Consider the following 22,453-nt stretch of genomic DNA (forward strand, 5'->3'; position numbering starts at 1 on the left):
AAAAAGCTGAGTGTGGCTCCAGAACCAAAGTACTGGACAGGACGAGGCCACAGATTTGAGAAGACCATTTATTTGTACTTATACACTGTCAGCCTAACCAAACAACAGTGAATTCCTGATTGAGTAAGAGACCCTGTCTCAAGGGAATAAGGTGGAGAGTCACAGACAAAGCTATTCAGAGTCCTTCTCTGATCACCATGTGTATACACATGACCACATACACCAACGCATGTATGTATGTACACATGTACACATACTATTATGTACTTGTTGCTGTTGATGTAGTTATTGATGCTGTTGAAAGTCACATTACCATTGAAAGACATTTTATGGAAAATAACAAAGTCCATGTGTGTTTATTCATGCCCCTTTCATATCAGTCAGCATTAAAAGAGATCACTGTTGGCCTCAGGGTGTTTGATTTTTAAATGTAAAATTAAACAGTGAAAAATGAAAATATAGTTAAATAGTTTAACTATATAACAGATCAATATTAAATATCAAAGAAATGAATATAATCTCCAGTCAGATGTTTGGTGAATGAGTAAAAAAAATATTTTTTTTTATTTCCTTCTGACTGGGGCTACCGTGAAGCGTGATGGATACAGTTACATTATTTTTGAGGTTTCACAGTTTGAAAGATGGTCAGGATTAGTCAGAAAGATAGAACTGCTTTCAACTTTTATATTACCCAAATTTTTCAGTGTCTGGGAGCAACTGCCTACCTGTGGCATTTTTTTTTTATTCAGAAGTATTGCAAAGCTCACATTTTTAGGCCATTAATGTCACAGCATATCATTTAAAAAGAGACTGCTGTGGCCACAAGGGTCCCATAAACACACAGACACTTTTTCATTGTAAAGAAAAATGGGTTTTATACACAGAAGCAGTTATTTGTGGACCTTGTCATAAAGAAGAGAAAAGATTCCATACATTATCAGTTGACCTCCCCAAAGTTATAATTAAGAATTATTATGTGTCATTAAATAAATTTCTTCTGCCAAATAGCCTGAAGCCCTGCTATCAAGGCCTGCCATGCTCCAGAGGGAAATCACTCCATTTACAAATAGCTTCCACCCCACTCAGCAGACTGTCTACTTCCCTATCGTCACAACAGCAATGCTGCACACAACACCACAAGTCCTGCCATTTAAAAATCCCAAGTTTGCTTTCTTTGCTCCCTCACACAGTGCTATATGAGCTTCTTTGTCAGAAAACACATGCACTGTGCAAGGATGACACGCAAATTTGTAAAACATCCCATATTAGAGAAAAAGATGGATGTGTGTTAATCAAAGGGATATGATCCATATAATAAATAAAAACTGTCCCTGTGTGGTAGCACATGCCTGTGACACTAGGATTTGGAAGTGAAGGCAGGAGGAGGAGTTCAAAGTCAGTTTGTGTGACATAAGACCTTGTCTCAAAAATCAGTAAACAAAGAGTGCGAGCCAAGCCTGCCATCATGGTTAACTTGCTCTCAATAAGCTTTTGTTTCCACCTGGTCAAAGTCTCTTGATACCTGCTTCACACATGTGCTGTGGAATTGAATAATGCAAGGAGCCTGAGGACAAATAGAAAATATAAATATTAGTTTATCTGCAGCTTACAGTAGAGGGATACCGTCACTGAAGATGAGCCCTGAGCTGCATCCCAGATGTTCATACAGTAGAAATTTAATGAAGTTTGATTTGGGGTTTACAAAACATTTCATGAGATAAGCAGATCTCAGGAGAATTACCTAATAAGGAAGAAAATGCATGTATTTTTAAGTACCATCAATCTATATTAAAATATTTTTGTAACAGAAAAAAATGCTTTACACTTGAAAGAAATACTTAGAGCAAACAGAGTTCAATCTCATTTATAAGAAATTATTTTCAAGCAATATTTCTAATAGGAACATACAAACTTTTAGAAGACATAGTCCATTTTTGCAAGTGTGCTTTGTAGATCTGTGTGAATTATTAAATAATTTCATGAAAATTAGAATTTAGGATTTAGAGTAAGGTATTTTTTAGAAATATAAGCATTTTAATGGAGGTAAGTTGCTAAAGGATTGTTTATGTGAACACTTCATGAAATTTAACTCAGGACCCTGGCCACAGGTCACGTCAATCTCAATTTTGCCCAGTCAGTGACCCTTGTTTATGGGGTGATCGATGCCGATCCAATATTCACGCAAGTTCAGCAAATAAGAAATGATGGTTATAAATATATTTCTCTGATTGGTTCATTACTTAAGATGTGTTTGAGCTGCTGTAAGGGTTTTTGCTTGTCCTTCTGGCATGGAATTAATAGTTTGTGTGCTTAATGCCAAAAGACAAACAAGCAGAATAGTTACTGAGTAGTTCCACTTTCACCCAGAGTGCAGCTTATATATTCTATACTAAGGAACCTTTGTAACTGCTCTTTCCTTTAGTGCAAACAGTGTGACTGATGAAATCATCTGGGCTATTTCTCTTTTATAAGCATACCACTGCCCGTGGATATGTGTGTCTGTGCTACTTCTTGCAGCAGTTATATAACTGCTATAGTTAACTTCTGGCATGAAGTTATTTGTTTCATATGACCACCAGAGTTAAGAGTCTTAAAAAAGCCTTTCATTTTCATATGGATCACACTGATTTGATACTTACCACTGGAGAGTTCAGTGTTTGCCTACTCCTTTGGGAACTTATTGGCAGCAAAGATTATGATACTCTTAGAGAAAACAGATAGAAACATAATAGATATATGGGTGTATGTGTGTGAAAAATAGTTATTGCAGACAAGCATGCCTTAAGACATTTACCCACAGAATAATTTCTAAAAAAAAGACTACATGTATAAATAATATAGAATTTATGATATGTTTATATTATAGTAAATTTTATGTAACACTTAAATACAGTGCCTGGTTTGCTGAGGCTTTCATGTTATCTCTGAGTAGCAACAATATTTCCTTATCTGGATCCATCAGACACCAGTTTATTGGATGTAGAAATAGTCTTCTATTGCTTTGTTCGTGCATTCATTTGTATAGTTTCTTGGGGAGGAATTATATTATTCATCAGAAGGAAGCATGAATATCTCCTTCTAATAAAACAACTTTTCTATTGTGTTCAACTAACTACATGACATTTTAATGATTTGGCATTTGGATATAAATGCTAACTTTTATTTTATTTTCAATTAAAATATAATTATATAACTCACCTTTGCCAATCCTTTCTATGCCCCCACTTACTTCAAAACTATGCCTTATTTTCTTTTGTCATATGTGTGTGTCATGTGTGCATGTGTGTGTGCACAAAAAATATATAAACACAATTTTCTCAGTCCATTTAGCATTTTTTGTATGAATTTGATTTCAGGGATGACCAATTAGAATTGAATAACCAGTTACATAGCTCATCCTTGGAAAACTAATTCTCCATTTCTTGGCACTCCTTAGTTACCCAGTCAGGAGTAGGATCCTGTATCAGGCTTTTTCTCTTGGGCCACCAACCATCTCTCAAATCATAACACAGAGACTTCTTATTCGTTATGAATGTTCGACCTTATCTTGCCTTTTATTTTCATTTGTTTCCCTTTATCTACATTTTGCCTCAGGGCTTTCTTACCTTTCTTTTTGTATATCTTACTCTCCTGATGTCTCTATATTTGGTTGCCTGGCTTCTGATCCTGGACTTTCTTCTTCATTCTCTTTTTTCTAGTTCAGTTCATTTTTCTCTCTTCCCTTTAGCCTAGATTTCTCCTCCTATTTATTTTCCCTGCCCACCAGCCTCACATATTCTTCTCCTGCCTTAGCTATTGGCCATTTAGCTTTTTATCTGACCAATCTGATGCCTTAGGCAGTCAAGATGAAACAGCAACTCATCTTTACAGAATTAAACAAATGCAGCATAACCAAATATAACACATCTTTATATCATTATAATGGAAGAGGAAACAAATGTAACACACCTTTACACAGTTAAAATGGTATTCCACAATGGGATCCATTGAGATTTCCTCCTTCCATGTTAGCTCATGTGTATGTTTTTATGGAGCCGTACTGTTGAAATATCATGAGTGAAGTTTTGTTGTCTCTTTAGGAGACACAATCTAAAAACAGATTTCCTGATTTACTAGTCCTTTAACTCCTTCTATTCCTCTTCTGTGACATCCCTAACCATTAGGAGCAGGGATTGTGTTGTAGATGTCTCAATTTGGGGTTGGTACCCCAGAGTTGCTCTCCATCTTTTGATCAGCTGTAGCTTTTGACAATTGTCTGTTTGTGGCAAAGAGGAGCTTCTTTGATGGGAGCATGTTAGTTATGGTTTGTATTGCTGTGATGTAGCAGCATGGCCAAAAGCAATATGGGGAGAAAAAAGTTTATTTGGCTTATACTTCCACATCCCTACTCATCATTGAAGGGTGTCAGGATAGAAACTCAAAACAGGAATCTGGATATAGGAACTGATGCAGAAATCCATGCAGGCCATTGAGGTGGACTCCTTACTGGTTTTCTCCCTATGGCTTACTCAGTCTGCTTTCTTATAGCACCCAGGACCACCTGTTGAGAGGTGGAGCTACCTACAGTGGGCTGGGCCCTTTCCCATTAATCACTAATTAATAAAATTCCCTACAGTCTTGGCAGAACTTGATCCTATGGAGGCATTTTCTCAATTACAGTTCTCTCCTTCCAATAACTCTGTCCATGTCAAGTTGGCATAAAACTAGCCAGCACAGAGAATAGGAGTTACACTTATCAATATATATGTAGATAAGAATTTAGGATGTAGTTAACAATGACATTGGTTTAGTAAGTGATAGTAATAGATTCTTTAAGATCCATAACCACACTAGGTTTCAGGTAGTTAGTTTCTAGTATTTGGCATAGATTCCCTCCTGCTTATGAGACCTTAATTTTAATTAAAAAGCAGTTGATTACTGTTACTACTGATTGTTTCCTTTCCTGGAAGCTTGCATAGCATGACGACATCCTCAGGATGAAGACACCAGGTCAGACCGAGCTGGGATCCTCTAAGCTTTATGTCTGAAGTGCACAGTATCTTCAGAAATATGTCCTTACCTTCAGTCTCAGGGAGGCACAAAGAACAGCAGTAATAGACTGTATTATTTGGAGAGTATCTTGGTCTCCCCTCACCAACAACATGCAAAAAAGGTTTTCTCATGCTTGATGGTGTGGATTTTGAGAGTCTGTGGCTCCTGGAGGTGGCGGGGGAGCATTATCAACACATGTGGTGGATTTTTCTCTACCTCCTTGTAGACTGACCTTCCACCACCTCTCCAATTAAAGTCCTAGCCATGTCTTACCAGTTTCCTTCTTCACATCACTTGCATCCATTTCTAACCATCCAACGAGTAAGAAAACTTTCTAATGAACCATGTTTTCTCAAGAGTGAAAAATTCTTCCATTGATCTTTTTCTTTCTAGTCTGTGACTTATAAAAAACATTCTGAAAGTTCATATCATTAATGTTAATGAAGTAAATCCTTGAAGTCAATCAAGTAATTGAGTATAGTATTATTCATTTAATGGTAGATCTATGTTCTTGATAGCCAGTTAATTTAAAACACTAGAAACATCTCAGTGATTAATAGTGTGAAAATTAAATAGTGTGACAAAATTTTCATTCTTCAACACATTATTACTGTGGAGATTAAAGTGTTATCTAGAGGAAACCCAAAGTAAAAGAATTTTTACCAACACAACAAACTACCATATCTGTGACTTTTTGTAGCAGTTTAGCATTATTGTTTTTGGATTTTTAATTTGTGTGTGTGTGTGTGTGTGTGTGTGTGTGTGTGTGTGCTACTTTATATTTCTGGTTGTTTTGGCTGCATGTACATTTGTGCACCCTGTGTGTGCAGTGCTCTTTGAAGCCAGAGGAGGACATCTGGTCCCCTGGCACTGGAGTTACAGAGAGTAGTGAGCCACCGTCTGGGTGCTAGGAATTGAACCTGTGTTCTTAGGAAGAGCAGTCACTGCTTTTTCACTGCTAAACTATCTCTCCAGTCCCAAGATTTCATTTTGTAACTAAATTTTTGAACGTCACTGAAGTTTAACCAACTTATCAACACTATCTTGTTGGTATAGGAGGTTCTTCTGTTCAAGTGTTGCTTTCATTAGTTAATGAAGGAAGAAACTGCTTTGGGCCTGATAGGGACGAACTTAGGTAGGCGGAGAAGGCAGAACTGATTCCGGGAGGAAGAAAGCAGAGTCAGGAAAGAGCCACCATGGAGCCGCCAGAGTCAGACATGCTGAGTCTTTCCTGGTAAGTCACTGGCATGTGGCAATACACAGATTAATTGAAATGGGTTAAATTAAGAGGTAAGAATTAGCCAATAAGAAACCAGAGCTAATGGGCCAAGCAGTGTTTTAATGAATACAGTTTCTGTGTCATTTCGAGAGTAAGCTAGCAGAGTGGTCAGGAAGAACAAGGGGCTTGCTCCTTTCAACAGCATGTGAAAATGCTATTTTGAAGATGTTTTGGAACCTTCTGTAAGGAAATTGGTGTTGTTATAACAATATAAACCAATACAAAACTTGAGTTGTGGTTTACTTTCAAAGATTGAAAGTAAGATTTTCCCCACATTTTTCTTTTTAGTAAATAATCTACTAGTTAGGCAGGATCCAAAATCCTTCACAGTGTAAGAATAATCAATGTCACTTTCCATATACTACACCAACATATTTTCCTTCTGTAACATTTCCAATATGCAATCACTTGTTTGTAATGGAATTTCAATTGATAAACTTGAATTTGTAGGTACTAACACCATTTATGACTCTGGAGGTTTACCTAGTGTATCTAAATTCAAAGCAAGCCCCAAAACTAAAAATTGAACATTGCAAATACTCAGTCAGCTCATTTGAGCAACTGAAAATTGCTGAACTTGGTGCATCCATCTTTCAATAGCTGTTGCTGCAGAAGATTGATCTTCTATGTGGGATGAACATTCTCAGCTCTGACTGGACTAATGCAGTTAACTGTTCTTTTCAAGTCTCTTGTCTTCCAGCAAGCTTATTTGGACTGGTCTAGATGGCACTCCCAGGGTCTAAGAAAAAGGAATGAGCTCAATGCATCTTGAGAGGAATGGAATCAGAACTAATACACTGTTAATTCTTCCACTATCTTTTAGACAAAACAACTCATTAGATTAGCTCAGATGGAAAAAGAGACCTGGCCTCTAAAAGAAAAGAAGCGTTCATTTGGGACTGCCCTCCACATTAATTCATTTTGATTGTTTGTGATTTTTTATAATAGTCTCTGCCTGTTATAAGTAGGAATTTTCTTGATGAGTGCTGAGGATTTATCATGGGTGCAAGGACAAATATTAGAATGTAGTTGGGGATTATGCTGATTTAGTGAAATGAGAGTTGTAGATTCTCCTCCAGGATCCATTGTAGAAATAACCAGACTAGCTAAAGATAAAACAATTATATTTCATTTATTTTAAGGGGAACACTCATGAAACAGGAAATGAGAGATCCAAGCATATCAGTGTCCCATGTGCATAGAGTGTGCACACAGAGGTGTATACCTTTTTACCTGGGTCCCAGCGAAGCCATACCTTAACTAAGACCCACCTCTTAAAGATTATTAGTTAACAAAGTTTTCCCCATCATCTTCCCCTTTTGCCTAAACAAGAGCAATATACACCCAATATAAAGCCATATACAATAGGAACAGATATCAAGTATAAAATTACAAACAATATGAGCAAGGAACACATGACAAAACTGTGAGACTACTGTCCATTCTAAAAGCCCACTTTCCCCTCTAGAACTCTCTTGAGAACTAAGGTCAACAAAAAGGAGTCTCCCCAGCTATTGTCATTCTGTACTTCAAGATTCTTTTTTTTTTTTAGTAAATTTTATTAAATTATAAAAGTTTCCATTTCCGCCCCCCCTCCCAACACCCTCCCACTCCCCCCACTCCCCCCCTCCTTCCTCTCCGCCCCCCAGGGCAGTCAGGGTTTACTGCCCTGTGGGAAGCTCCAGCTCCCTCCCCCTCCCTCCAGGTCCAGGAAGGCGAGCGTCCAAACAGACTGGATCCCCAAAATCCAGCATATGCAGAGGAAACAGGTCCCAGTGTCATAGTCAATGGCTTTTCAGAAAGACCCTGGGCCAGCCACAGTCAGAGAATCTGGCCAAATTCCGAGAATCTGTCTAGATCACGTCCTCGTTCAGTCCCAGTCCGACTGGCCCTGGTAAACTCTCATCAGATCCGTTCCCTTGTATCAGTGGGTGATAGCATCCCTCGCAGTACTGATTTCGTCTTTCATGTGAGAAGGGAGTAGGGGAGGAACGGGGAAAGCTTGGTGGCCGGGGATGGGGGGGGGGGGAGGGAGGTAGGATGAATATGGGATCAGGGAACAATATATTTCAACTAAGGGAGCCATTTTGGGGTTTACAGGAGACTTGATTATATATGGGATCCCAGGTCCAAGGAGAAATCCCCCAGATTGCTCTCTGGACAGAGGAGAGGGTGCCTGAATCGGCCGTGGCCCATGACCATACTGATGTATATTTTGCTTATCACCATAGATCCTTCGTCTGGCGAAGGACGGCTATGCAGTCGGAGGCCCACATTGGAGCACCGGATTGAGCCCCCCAAGATTCTTATTTAATGATTTATTCCTACTAATTAACACATCTTCTTGGGCTGAAAAGATGGTTCACCAAGTAAAACTGCTTTGCATCAATCCTGGAGACCTGAGTTGTAGTCCTACAACCCACATGACAGAAGGAGAGGACTGATCACTGGAAGGTACCACATATATGCACACATATATGCCAAGTTAATAAATTAAAATACATTCTTCGCAGATGACCATCTCCATAGCTTCTAGAATGACGAGTTAACTGTTTTCCTAACACATGAAAACATTCTATTTGACAAAAGCTAGAGAATTTCACAACTAGCTAAAGTGTGCACAAATTTCCATGAGCCTTTTAGAGGTAATGATCACACTGTGCTGACTATTCAAAGGACAGATTCAAGAAGAGCCATTTTCATGCCCTGTGAGAGAATGCAGGCACTCGCTGTGTGTTGAGAAAGGAATTCAGGATGAACAAGGACATCTGTCTCTCAGAAGCAAATAGTTGTGAGACATCACAGTTTCACTTCAAGTAGAACTATACTTTCTTTTATCATTCAAATGTCTTTTTTGGAAAATTATAGAATTGAAGTTATAAAAATCTAGAAGGTTCATTAGTCTACTGTGATAGAATAATTCAACTATATTAACCTTGCAGTAACCAAACATTGCAGAGTTCATGAGCATCACTAGATTCTCTATTCTGCACTAATCTTTTTTCTCCATTGATTTTTTTAAATGGTAATGACTCTTGGAAAATTACAGCTCTCTTTAAACAACAGGTCAGTTTAGCAAGCTCATTCATTATTGGCTCATCTTCATACTTAGATACTGTGGTCATTTTTCACTCCTGTGAAAAGCTTTGTATAAGCAGTAAAGTCATCCCTGGAACAGCTAAAGCAGAATCAGTAATGAATTTCTACCCAATTACAGGGCAATTCATCCAATTCTAGTCCCAAAGGAAAACGTAACCTATATGCAAACCGGTTGTAGCCAAGACAGTATTCGTATTAAGCAAATGAATGTTGCATATTCATACACTTATATTCTTGTATCTTGCCATATAACTACAACACAAGTTGTAAAGTGTTGGTTCTCTGTTTTATGCAAAAATAAATGCAATTCCAGTTGGACAAGTCCTTGTGCCACTATAGAATTTCTACTTTATTTCACACATTAAGTTCAGGTCTGTAAAGAGCACCATGGCTGCTGTTTTGCCTAATGAACATTTAGCTAGGTTACTTTTAACATATTTGGGTTTATATCCTCAGGTCATCGTAGCTTTCAGCCATGAAATTCTTTCAGCAGTTGTCTGCAGTCTAGAGTGGGTCAAAGTACTTAAAGTAAGTCGCTGTTTAGTGGTTGGCACCAAAAGTGCACCTACGCTATCCCCTGCCAAGTCAGGTGAACATAACACAGAAGAGAGGGTGAAATTATGAGCTGCAATGATGGTGGAGTACTTCAGTGAGATGCTATCTTCTGGATAGGATAACGCTAATGGAATCAGGAGCACACAGTAATTGTGATTACCTGTAGGGGGGGATGGGAGATAGAGGAAAAAATTGGAAGGAAATAAGGAAGGAAAAGAGAAAGGGAGAGAGGTTAGGAAAGAGAGAAAGGAATTGAATTAAGAGATGGACAGAGGGTGAAATGATAAGATGGAGGAACATGAAGATGCTGGGGCCTCAGTTGAGAAGTCGTTTAGTACGAGTGTGAAGAAGATGAAGGAGGGTGATGGAGATGGATGTAATCATAGTGCAATTTATATAAGAATGATGCTGTCAAATTTCAAAGCAACAAAAATGTATAAAACTACCCTCAAGTACTAGATTTCTAATGACTGCTGCCACTGAAAAGCAAAAACTAATAAACATGGCCATTCACAAGAAGAAAAAGTATTATAGAATCACATAAAATAAATAAGGCCTTTTGCTCTTTATAATATACTACACATCATGCAATTAAATTTACATTATAAAATAAATTATAATTTGACTTTTATGTGATTTTTTATTTAATCAAATATATTAGTAAATTTAAATGTGTTAGGCATTGAGGAAATGTTGTTTGTAAGGCAAGTAGTTGAAATACATTAAATGAATGACATCATTGCAGGCAAAATCCATTACCCTTCTCTCAACTTTCCCTCCTCTGACATTGGAAGGGTTTTTCTTATTGATCTGTATCACTTAAGTACTGGATTCAGTTATTCTTAGCATATATGATCCTCTTCCACACATATGTCTACCCAGACCACCCTTTTAGCTCATTGCCATTGATCATTGTGAAGCTTCTTAAATTCTGTCTCAATTTATTCAGTTTGAATTCTTCTTTTCTAGATCCACAGCTTAGGTCTGAATCTAAATATTTTCAAAAGATAAAATCACAGTGTCTTAGTCAGTGTTGCATTGCTGTAAAAGGACACCATAACCAAGGTAATTCTTACAAAAGAGCTCCTGAAGCCTTAGTATTCTTCAGGCTTTTTCCATTTCTAGATGCTGTTTGAGAATTCCATAAAACTGTTGACTCATTCATTTTTTTTTATTTTAGAACTGTCTACTAAAGACTGATGATATAATAGGCACTATTAGAAGTACTGACTATTAGTACCAAAGAAAATTGACTTATAACCATGTGTAACATAATATTACATATATACAGTATGCAGTGTACAAATGAGAGTTTATATAACATCTTATTCCTTATCATTTTAAAACCTCTTGGAGTAGTTGATCCCTGTTGCCATTCTTTAATCTATAAACCCAAGCCCATACTTATCACTTTTTGATACTATCTTTTGTTTGATCGAGAACTTAAAGCCATCAGAAAATATATAGAGATGAAAAAAATGAAGAAGAGAATGAAGAATCTTCATATGCAGTGGTGATTGATCATGTCAGAAGGGACAGAAGTAGGGAAAACTCATGTCAGCCACTTTCCTTGAAGAAGCCCACACCCATGCTCTCTGGTGTCTCTTGGATTTCCTTTTCAGTACCTCTCTTTCTCTATTTTCATTGTTCTTAAACATATATTAAAATATTTCTACTAAACTCTAAATCCAAAATTTATTGGATTTGTTTATTTTCATAAAATAGGGGACATGATCATTTGTACTTTCTGGAGTTAACCTTAGGAGGGAGGTAGGAATGGAAACTGTCAACATTTATATTATGGAAAATATCAATGGGATATGACAAGTGGGCAAAAGAATGGAGCAGATTATGACAAGATATGGCACAGAAGCAGAGATATAATCCAAATTCTCAGAGAACTGCCTGAGAAAAAGGAAGACACAGGGCTAGAGAGAACAGGCCAGATTAAGGAAGATTCACTGTAAATAGTAAAGATTAACAAAAAAGAAAAATCTGACTGAAACTGGAAGAAGAAGAAAAAAAAGAAGAAAAAGGGAGACAATACCAAACACAGTACAGGTGCACATTAATTAATGGTAGGGACTGACTACCTATGTTGTCAGAAGACAGGCATGAGTGAAATTATGTAGAAAGAATAACTATACTGATATTACAGATGTTGAGGCACAATTCCAATTTTAACACTGAAAAGTCTCCCAAAGATTAATTAAATGTTTCTTTGTCCAAATTTTATGTTTTGGAAGTTTCTATCAGGACATCATTGCTATATAATTGAAAATCAAAATCATTCTTAATTCCTCTATGAGGTTAGAAGAGTTTTAAGTTTAGTCTAATATTTTATATAGGAAAGTGTATAATTTGATGCTATGAATATTATCAGAACAGGAGTGACCTTCCTCCTCCCATTCTTAACGTGGCTTATTTTTGTTCAACATATGCACAGTTTACACAATCTGATTTTGCATTCATGTGTGTGCCTGGTGAAAGATAGTTCTCAGAAGGTCTGACAGTATTTCTTGTAAGCATTAGACATGATAGAGAAGAGTGCTGGTGGAGCATAAGACTTTGAAATGTCATTTTGGATCAGTGCACAGCGTGATTCAAGGTTGTGCAGCTGGAGGAGCCTAAGGAGCTATTAAGTATGTGTGAGTGTCAATATTTTAAATTGCAATGTGAATCTAAACTGGCCACTTCTTTTCAAGCCAATTGATGTGTTTACCTCAGCTTTTCCCGTGGGATATTTTTATGTTAGTTGACAAGTAAGATTAATTAATAGGTCTCCCACCAACTTGAATTTAATTATTTCGTACAAGAGTCATCATGTATATCAGTTACCATAATTTGATAATTGATTGACACTTCTCATACATGGTTACAAGGTTCAGACAAGAAAGAACTAGTCTAAGTCACAAAACATAACACAGAAACATAAATAATATAGCCATAAACAATCAATTTAATCTGACATGGCAAGCAGGAAATGTTAAGGACGAATGGCTTCAATTAATATACTGACATGATCTGATGTGATTCCAAATTTCTGAATTCATTTAAGGATATATATTAATATATCTGTATATTTGCATTTTACTGAGAGTATATGAAATCATTTTATGATTACTATCTTTCTACCTAACAACTTTGTAGTTCCAGTGGTTCATCTTTTCTATAGGAACCTGGTAGGTTGTCAGCATATAAAAATCCATAATTACTCTTATTGTATTTTTTAGACAGAGTCTTATGTAGCCCAGGCTTGACTAAAATTCACTTCATCATTGCCTTCTGATCTTTTTGGTTTTAGTTTCCCAGTGCTAATAGTATAGGTGTGCACTGCCACTTCTGGTTTTCTGTGGCACCAGAAATTGAAAACAAATGTCTAGGCAAGCACTCTACCAACACAACTACATTCCCATTTTCATATCAATAATTTCCCTATTTTCACTGTGATCAAAAATTCCCAGTTTCAGAAAGTATCCTCTTGACATTTGATAGTTTTAGCTTAAATTCTCCATTAATATTAGAATTATATTTTCTTAGAGTTTATTTTGCCTGCTACAAATGAGCCTATCATTTCAAAAATGGTTCTAGAATTATTGTGTGTGTGTGTGTGTGTGTGTGTGTTTGTGTGGCTTGCCTGCATGTATATATGTTCAACATAGGCATGTTTGGTGCCCTTGGAAGTCAGAAGAGGGCACTGAATTCCCTAAAATTGGTGTTATAAATAATTTGGGCCATTATGTAGGCATCAGGAATTAAACACAGGTTCTCTATAAGAGCAGTCAGTGCTTTTAAAAACCAGCCTTTCCCCAGAGTCTCCGTTTTATTCTTAACTCATGTCTTTTTGAATCATTTCAGTTTTTGATATGTCCTGAATAAAACACAAAACTGAGACTTTCTTTGGAGTTTCCTTAATATGAACTAACTTCCTTTATGCTTACTGCTAATATATTTGACTCAAAGTTACTATTTTGTTATAAGTCTTACAGAAAACACTATCGTGTCTTCTATTTTCTATGATATGGCTTCCTTGTGCTTTGTTTGCAATTCTTTGAGGCATAAAAAGTTCTATGTCTTTACTCCTACAGTGCTTTCTCTGCTAATGCTATGAACCCTGTTGTCTACTTCCCTTCAGCTGATTGGTCTGTCAGTTTTACTGTAATACTTTACGTCTCACATTTGCTAAACAACCATCCACAAGGTAGTTCTTCTATCTCTCCTAAGCCCTTTAAGTATCCAAAAATGTGACCATTTCTACTTTATCAGAGCAAACAATTGCTTAGAGTTCTTCCAAGCTCATCCCACTTTTGCTTATGGACATATATTTAGTATTAAAATTTACCAAATGCAAGCCGATGCCGTTCCCTGGGTCATTTGTTTTTAATTTAGAAGAAGCAAATATCTTCATGACTAGTAGACTCATAAAGATGACCTTGCAAAAACTGTGCTTCCTGGATGCTTACTTTTAAAAATATTTCCCTGTCAAGATAACATGAAAATCATATGACCTAGATATAAAACACACTTTTATATAGTTGACTTTCGTTTTTTGTAGTGGTTATTTGTATAAATTTAAATAAATATTGAATTTGAGATAAGTAAATCAGTTCCCCAAGAAGAAATATAGGGTTAAGTTTCTGTGAGACTTCAGCCAGAATATTTTCAGCAACTAATTAATACATAACCTTGTTTTACGTGCGTTTCTCCTGAAGGATGCTTAGTCAATGAATGTGTTTTATTGATCAGCATTGAACTCATGGCCAACAGTGCTATCACTCCTGACTGAAATACATTTCTCTACCACACATTTTTTTTCCTCACAAGGCATGTGTTAACCTTCTTACAGTCAGGAAGATTGATCCATCTCACCACAAAACTTGAGGGCCTTCTTAAAAAGAAAACCCTCCAACAAGAAGCAAAGATAGCACTGTTTTCACTTACAAACTGCATTTAATGAATAGGCATGTTTGCAAATTCAGAACTTGTAATGAATGGACTGATGATAACTGTTGCATGGAGTCACTTGTTGGTTCCCAGCTGCTCAGTAGCTCAGAGCCGAAATAATCACACAGAAGCTACATTACTTAAATCACTGCTCAGCCCATTAGCTCTAGTTTCTTTTTGGCTAAGACTTACATACTAATTTAACCCATCTTCATTAATCTGTGTATTACCACATGACAGTGGCTTACCGGGTAAAGTTTCATCTGGCTCCAGCAAGGCTACATGGCTTCTCCTTAACTCCACCTTCTCTCTCGCTGCATTCAGTTTAGATTTCCCTGCATAACTAAGTTCTGCCCTATCAACGGGCAAAGGCAATTTTCTTTATTAATTAACCAATTGTATTCACAGCATACAGAGGGGAATCCCACATCAGATAATTGGCTCACATCTTTCTCTGATTTTCTTTGAAATACTTTGTTTTTGCTTTGCTTTTATGTTATTGTTTAGAGTTTTGATGCCAGCCTAATTCTCCTGTTCAAGGAAGCTATGTGAACTTCTTGAGTTCATGGAGTATAAACTGAATGGCGGTGTGGAGGGCCGCAACCACATTCTCCATTACTTTAAGGGACAGAGGTAGTTAATCTCTGTGACTTCAGGGTGTGGCAGTACACACCTTTAATCCCAACACAAGGGAGGCACAGGTAGATTAACCTCTGACTTCAAGGGGCAGAGGCAGATTGACCTCTGTGACCTCAAGGTGTGGTAGTACACGCCTTTAATCCCTATGCTTGGGAGGCAGAAACAGATCTCTGTGAGTTCAAGGTGTTGTAGCACATGCCTTTAATAACTTTCCACTGCTGCTGTCCCTGCCTACTCCCGAGGCATCATCTGGGTTGATGGGCAGCGGACCAATCCAAGAGTGACACGTCCGAAGCGAGGACTGTTTCCTATATAAGGGATGGGTTCCCCTCATTCTGGGTCTCTGCTTTGGAAGCTTATGCTCTCTCTCTCTCAAGACGCATTAAAGCTTTTCTGAAGAAGGATCCTAAGTGTCCTGCGTCGTTCTTGCTGGCGAGACAGTAGCGCGGGACATCGCGGAACACTTCCCGCCTCCCATCTGGATAGCTTTACTCAAAATAATTACACGGAAACTGTATTCTTTTAAACACTGCCTGGCCCATTATTTTTAGCCTCTTATTGGCTAATTCTCACATCTTGTTTTAACCCATATTTTGTAATCTATGTAGCACCACGAGGTGGTGGCTTACCAGGAAAGGTCCTAACCTGTGTCTGTCTTGGAGAGGAGAGTCATGGCGACTGCCTGCCTCTGCTTTCTTTCTCCCAGCATTCTCTTCTGTCTACTCCGCCTACCTAATTTTCTGTCCTATCAAAGGGCCAAGGCAGTTTCTTTATTAACCAATGAAAGTAACACATAGACAGATTACCCTCCTCCATCAATGAAGGATTTGCTGCTTTTGTATTTTAAAGTCTGACAACTGCATTAGACTGTGTGCATTTCACAGGCTCACTTTTCTATGAATTCCCATAATTCCTTTTAATACACAGGTCCAGGTTTTCTTTCAGTGTCTGGATCATAATTACAAATGCTATGTCCCCACGAAAGCCAGAGATTATACATAAAAATTCTAGATCCATACATGGAAAACTTCATTTACTTTGTGATCAGGGAAGTCTAAGCGGCTCCCCAAATGATGCAGGCTATTACTATCATCCTTAGTTGCCTTCCAGAGTTTGAGGATAAGATCCTAATGCTGAAACAACACAGTCCTCAGACACAGGGCTTAGAGGAATGATGTTGGAAGTGACCTGGATTCCTCCTCCTTGACAACCTCCTTGACAACCAGCTCTCATTGGAGAAAGTGGTGAATTACAGTCAACTCGTTAATGGATTAGTACTATTTGATGTCTTAAATCCAGTAGTAAGTTTTTAAAGGAAATTTGATAACTTTGAGTTTGGCATATATATGTTCAAGAGAATAATAATAGAATAAAGTGTCCCCTTTTCTCTCTTCCAATTTGTTTTGGTTTGAAGTCTGTTTTTTGTTTGTTTGTTTGTTTTTGTTTTGTTTTGTTTCTTCAGATATTAGAAAAGTGATTCCTGCTTGCTTCCTGGTCCAATTTGATTGGAGGACTTTTTTTCTGCCAGAGAAGGTTTGTTTGTATCCCATTGTAGCAGAAGAATCAAGGTGAAAGGGACTTAAAACAACTAGCCTCGTTACATACAGTCAGGAGCAGAGCAAATGAATGCTTGCATGCTTTTATTACTTTCTTTCTCTCATACAGTTTAGGACCCAAATCTGGAGAATGGTACCCAGCACACACAGCATGGACTGAGTCACCCCATACTAATTAACATGATCAAGGCAATATCCCACAGGCACACCTACAGCCCAACTTGATCTACACAATCACTTATTGAGGCTCTTCTCCAGATGATTCTAAATTGTGTCAAACTGACAATTAAAAATAACCGTAACACAGCCAGACTATCTTTAAATCCACACTGGTCTCTTGGAGTTTTAGTTCCATAAAATGGTCCTTAGTTGTATCACCAAAGATAAACCACTGGCAAGAGCTTCCAGAAAAGGATGGTGGTTGAGATTCAGTGATTAGGTGATCTTTCCATTTTCTATAATTTTTTCAGTTTCTCCCCTCAGTGTCTTTATCTTACAAGTATTTCACTTGTTTGACTGTCTTCTTGACCTAACTCAGATTTCAAGTTCTATATTAAATAGGAATGAGGAGAGTGGACAACTTTGTCTTCTTTCTGATTTTAGCAGAATTACTTTGCATTTCTCTCCATTTAAGTTGGTGTTGGCTATGGGCTTGCTGCAAACTGCCTTTATTATGTTGAGATATATACTTTGTATCCCTAATCATTCCATGACTTTTAACATGAAGGAGTGTTGGATTTTATCCATGACTTTGTCCTACATCTAATGAGAGGATCGTATGATTTTTATCTTTCAGTTTGTTTGTATGGTGGCATATATATATATATATATATATATATATATATATATATATATATATATATATATATATCAACTTAACTGTGTTGCATCCTTTGCATCTCTGGGATGAAACCAACTTGATCCTGGTGAATAATCTTTATGATGTACTTTGGGATTCAGTTTGGAAGTGTTTTTTGAGTATTTTTGCATTTAAATTCATAGGAGGGATTGGTCAGTAATTTTCTGTGGTTTATGTGGTTTGAGTGTCAGGGCAACTATAACCTAATGAAACAAATTGGGCAATGTTTCTTCTGTTTCTAGTTTGTGGGTTGAATTAAAGGGAGTTGTCATTAAATTGTCTTTGAAAGTCTTGTAGAATTATACTCTAAAATTGTCTGGTCCTGGGTTGTCTTTTGGTCCTTTTTAATTAAATTAAAAGTCCTTTTAATTATTGTCATTGTTTGTGATCTTATGTTACTTTGTGGTTTAATAATTATGACTTCATATTACTTCAGCTGAGGAAGGTTTTTTTTATTTTTCCTCAGTAGACACACATTATTTCAGAAAGCCACAATTTGTCAAGATACAGAAAACAATCAACTGGCCTGTCCCAGGCTCAATTGATATATGTACAAAATAAACCCTATACAAAAGACTCCAGGAACATTATGAAAAGGGGGTGTTGAAAGATTGTAAGGGCCAGAAAACCTGGGCAACTCAGGGCAAACAGTAGTTTTTATACATGATAGGATATCTACATGCATAAAATGTTAACAATTTGGTTGCCTACAGAAGACCTAGAAAAGGACAATACTAACTGATATGCTAACGTAAACGAGGAAATTCGCACATTTTAGTTATTCCATACTAAGTAGTCAGCCATAAAAACATATAAATTCAGTAACACCAAATGCACTCAGTAGGTTGTATTTGTATACACATGTATATAAGTATGCAAATACTTAATGGTAATAATAAAGTTAAAGGAGAAACCAACATGAATTTGAGATGGAGTACAGTGGGGACACTATAGAAATTTGAGCAGAAAGAGGAGGGGAGAGTAATGGTGCAAATACAGTACTAATGTTAGTAATTCTCAGAAAAAAAAAATTGAGTGAAAACAGTATATCTCAAATTCAGAAATATTTCCAATACTCTCAGAAGAGCTTGATACATTCAATGTGACTATTTTTTCTCCTTTCCATTTTTATACATCTTTCAAATTATAATTTTATTCTTATAATGCCAGCAAAGATAAAAATAATGTCTACTTTCTGATAGTTGCTATGGACTTTGATAATAATCTACTTACCCAGTCCTGTATGTTACTCAAACTCTATGTTTTAATTTGTTTTATTTTAATAAATAAATAAGTTGCTATTTCTATATATTAACTGTATGAAATTTTGCTTAATGCATTCAATTATTCAGAGCTGGGTGGTAGTGGTGCATGCCTTAAATCCCAGCACTCAGGAGGCAGAGGCAAGTGGATCTCTCTGAGTTCAAGGCCAGCCTGGTCTACAGAGTGAGTTCCAGGACAGTCAGGGATGTTGAAAAACAAAAATAAAATAAATCATTCAATTATTCAGGAAAAAGAGGATTGTTGTTTGTTCTCTATAGTATCTGTTCCAATAAAAATTCCAAGAGTTTTGTTATTTTTAATTGTGTGGCCTTAGATAAGAATGACCTTGAACACCTCATCCTGAGGCCTCCACCTCCCATATGCTGAGTTTATAGGTCTGTGCCACTAGGCCTGGTTTTCCATAACTCCTTAAACTGAGAGTTAACTTTGTTTAATTTTGTGTTTAATTATAAATAAATTGTAAAGTTAGACTTCATCCTATTCAAATCTAATATGGATGCTGTGTCCCAACTTTTGATTTTCCTTGAAGGGAAATGTCAGTGAGTAAATTTCATGCACTGCTCACATGACCTTAAAAATGTTGATATATTCAGTTAAGCCAGAGGGATGGTGCCCAGACAAATACATTTTAATTTAATGGTTTGGCATTTTTAAATGGTCATTTTGGGGTTTCAAAAAAGGTCCCAACCTAGGTAATAAAGTTACATGATATATAACCCACAGTTTATATTCTCAGGTGTAAGTGCATATTCAGATACACAAATAAAACTTGGAGAGAGAGTAAAGTACAAAAAATAAGATATTTTATTTAACCATGTGAATATGATTGGTCAGAACTTCTTTGATATTTAGAGATTTAAGATGTGTACATGCATGTGTATGTGTAAATATGTGTGTGTGTAGTGTGTGTACATGCTGGATTTGTTATATCAATTCTATAAGCAATGTTTGTTTTTCATACTCAGTCAACTCTCATTCTTAGTCTTCCTGGGACTTGACAGCAGTTATCACAACCATAGCAACACTTTCTACTATTCAAGTCTGTCTAAATCTGTGGGAAAACAAGACATTTGTTTAAGTCTATCAAAAAAATCATTCCCATCTCTACTCAACCAGTATTTTTTACTATACATTATCAGGAGGAGTCCAGGCTAGTCCGAGCCTTTATGATCACTCAGCTTAACTAGTAAAACATATTTTAATTGCTCTCCTTGCATCTGCTCAACCCATCTTAGCCACCATCAACATGGGGGCCAGAGTAGCAGTTTGAACACACAAGTTAAATTATGTCATTCTACCTTTTAGGAACTTACAAATGTGCTCCCTTCTGGGCTGCTCCCTGTACTCTGTGAACTTTGTTCTGACTATTCCCAGTCCCTTACCAGTTCTGAAGGCCAAATATGATCTGACTTGGGGCTTTACCTCACTGCCCTCAGCACTTTTCTTATTTAACTGTCCTTACTTGTGTCCTCATCTTTCTCTAATGTAAGGAAGGCCTATCCTGACCATGCTGACTGTATTGTTTAATACTGGAACATGTGAGCCTCTTTCTAGAAAAGTTATTTCTTATCAGAATTAGCCTGGTCTATTTTACCACAGCAATTTTCACCTACTTGTTGTAGGAGGTTTCTGTCCAGCTGGGTTCCGCAATAAACACACAGAAACAATATTCATTGCAATACTGTTTGGCCAATAGCTAAGCATATTTCTGGCTAAATTAACCCATTAAATTAAAGTAAATTAAATTAATTCATCTCCATTAATCTGTGTATCATCATGAGGCTGTGGTTTACCAGGTAAATTTCCTATGTCTGTCTCTGGCAGGACTACATGGTTTCTCTTGACTCTGCCTTCTTTCTTCTAGCATTCAATTTAGTTTTTCCTATCTAGCACTGTTCTCCCCTATCCCAAAACAGCCTCTTTATTAACCAATGGTATTCACAGCCTATATGGGGGAATCCCACATCACTTCCCCTTTTCTGTCTAAATAAAAAGGAAGGTTTTAACTTTAACATAGGAAAATTACATATAACAAAACAGGTATCAAGCAAGAATTACAATTACAATATTTATAGCAACTTTATCTTTCATCATAACTAAGGGAAAATATAACTATCTATTCTTCAACTCTATCAAAGACTCTAGAAGGATATAATATTACCTAAGTAAACAGAAGTACTTGCTGTCTGGTCAGCCACCCAAAATTTTTCTATAATGTTGGGGAATCCATCTTTAGCCTACAGACCCATAGTATCCAGCAGACTTTTCCATGAGGCAGAAAATTTCAAAAACAGTTCCACCTATATTGACAGTTTGTCAGTCACATTTATCAGTGTTCTGCGGAATATCTAGCAGACTCTTTCATGAAGTAGGAACCCCAAAGGGTTGTTTCACCTTTAGGCAACTTCAGTAATCATTTCTCTGTGGGCCCTGCATGTCCATTCATACAGTATCATCAAGAAGTCAAGGCAAAAACAGTTTCTTGCCCAAATGGCTAGCAAACTCCATAAGGAGCCTCGTTGGTGCCCATCTTTGTTGGAGGGAACAGGCTTGCTTGTTCATTTTGGCCACCCAGTTAGCTTAAACCTGAAATAACCACACAGAAACTGTATTAATTATATCACTGCTTGGCCCATTAGCTCTAATTTCTAATTGGCTAATTCTTACATCTTAATTTAACCTATTTCTATTATTCTGTGTATATTGCAACTTCCTTTTGAAGTATATTGGTGCTGCCAGGAGCAGATGTGTCTCTTGTCATAAAAAGTTCTAAGTTCTTAAACATTTTAAATGCCATATTCCATAGGTCTTTAAAATATTTGAAGATTATCTATCTAACATAAATATATCTCTATATATCTAGAAAACCTAACACAATTACAAACTTGACTATTATAAATGACTCACTATTAACCTATATTTCTTAATTACACATTACATTTTTAAATGAACTGCACAATCACAGTACCTTAATCAAGGGCAGAAATATATATCACTAGATCAAGATCCATACCAATTCAAATTATTCATATCTATATCATATTCTCCTTTAAATTTAAATAAACATTTATAAACGATATTTGGGAATTTGGGCATAGCTCTCTCCAAACTGCTTTCCTGTTTTTATTGATCAAAGTAACTGTAGGGGAGTGTTCATGGCAACTTTTGGGAGGGCTCTTGGTCCATCAAACCACATTAGTCTGGAAG

This window comes from Myodes glareolus, chromosome 11, assembly GCF_982192425.1.
Source record: "Myodes glareolus chromosome 11, mMyoGla1.1, whole genome shotgun sequence".
Taxonomy (NCBI): domain Eukaryota; kingdom Metazoa; phylum Chordata; class Mammalia; order Rodentia; family Cricetidae; genus Myodes; species Myodes glareolus.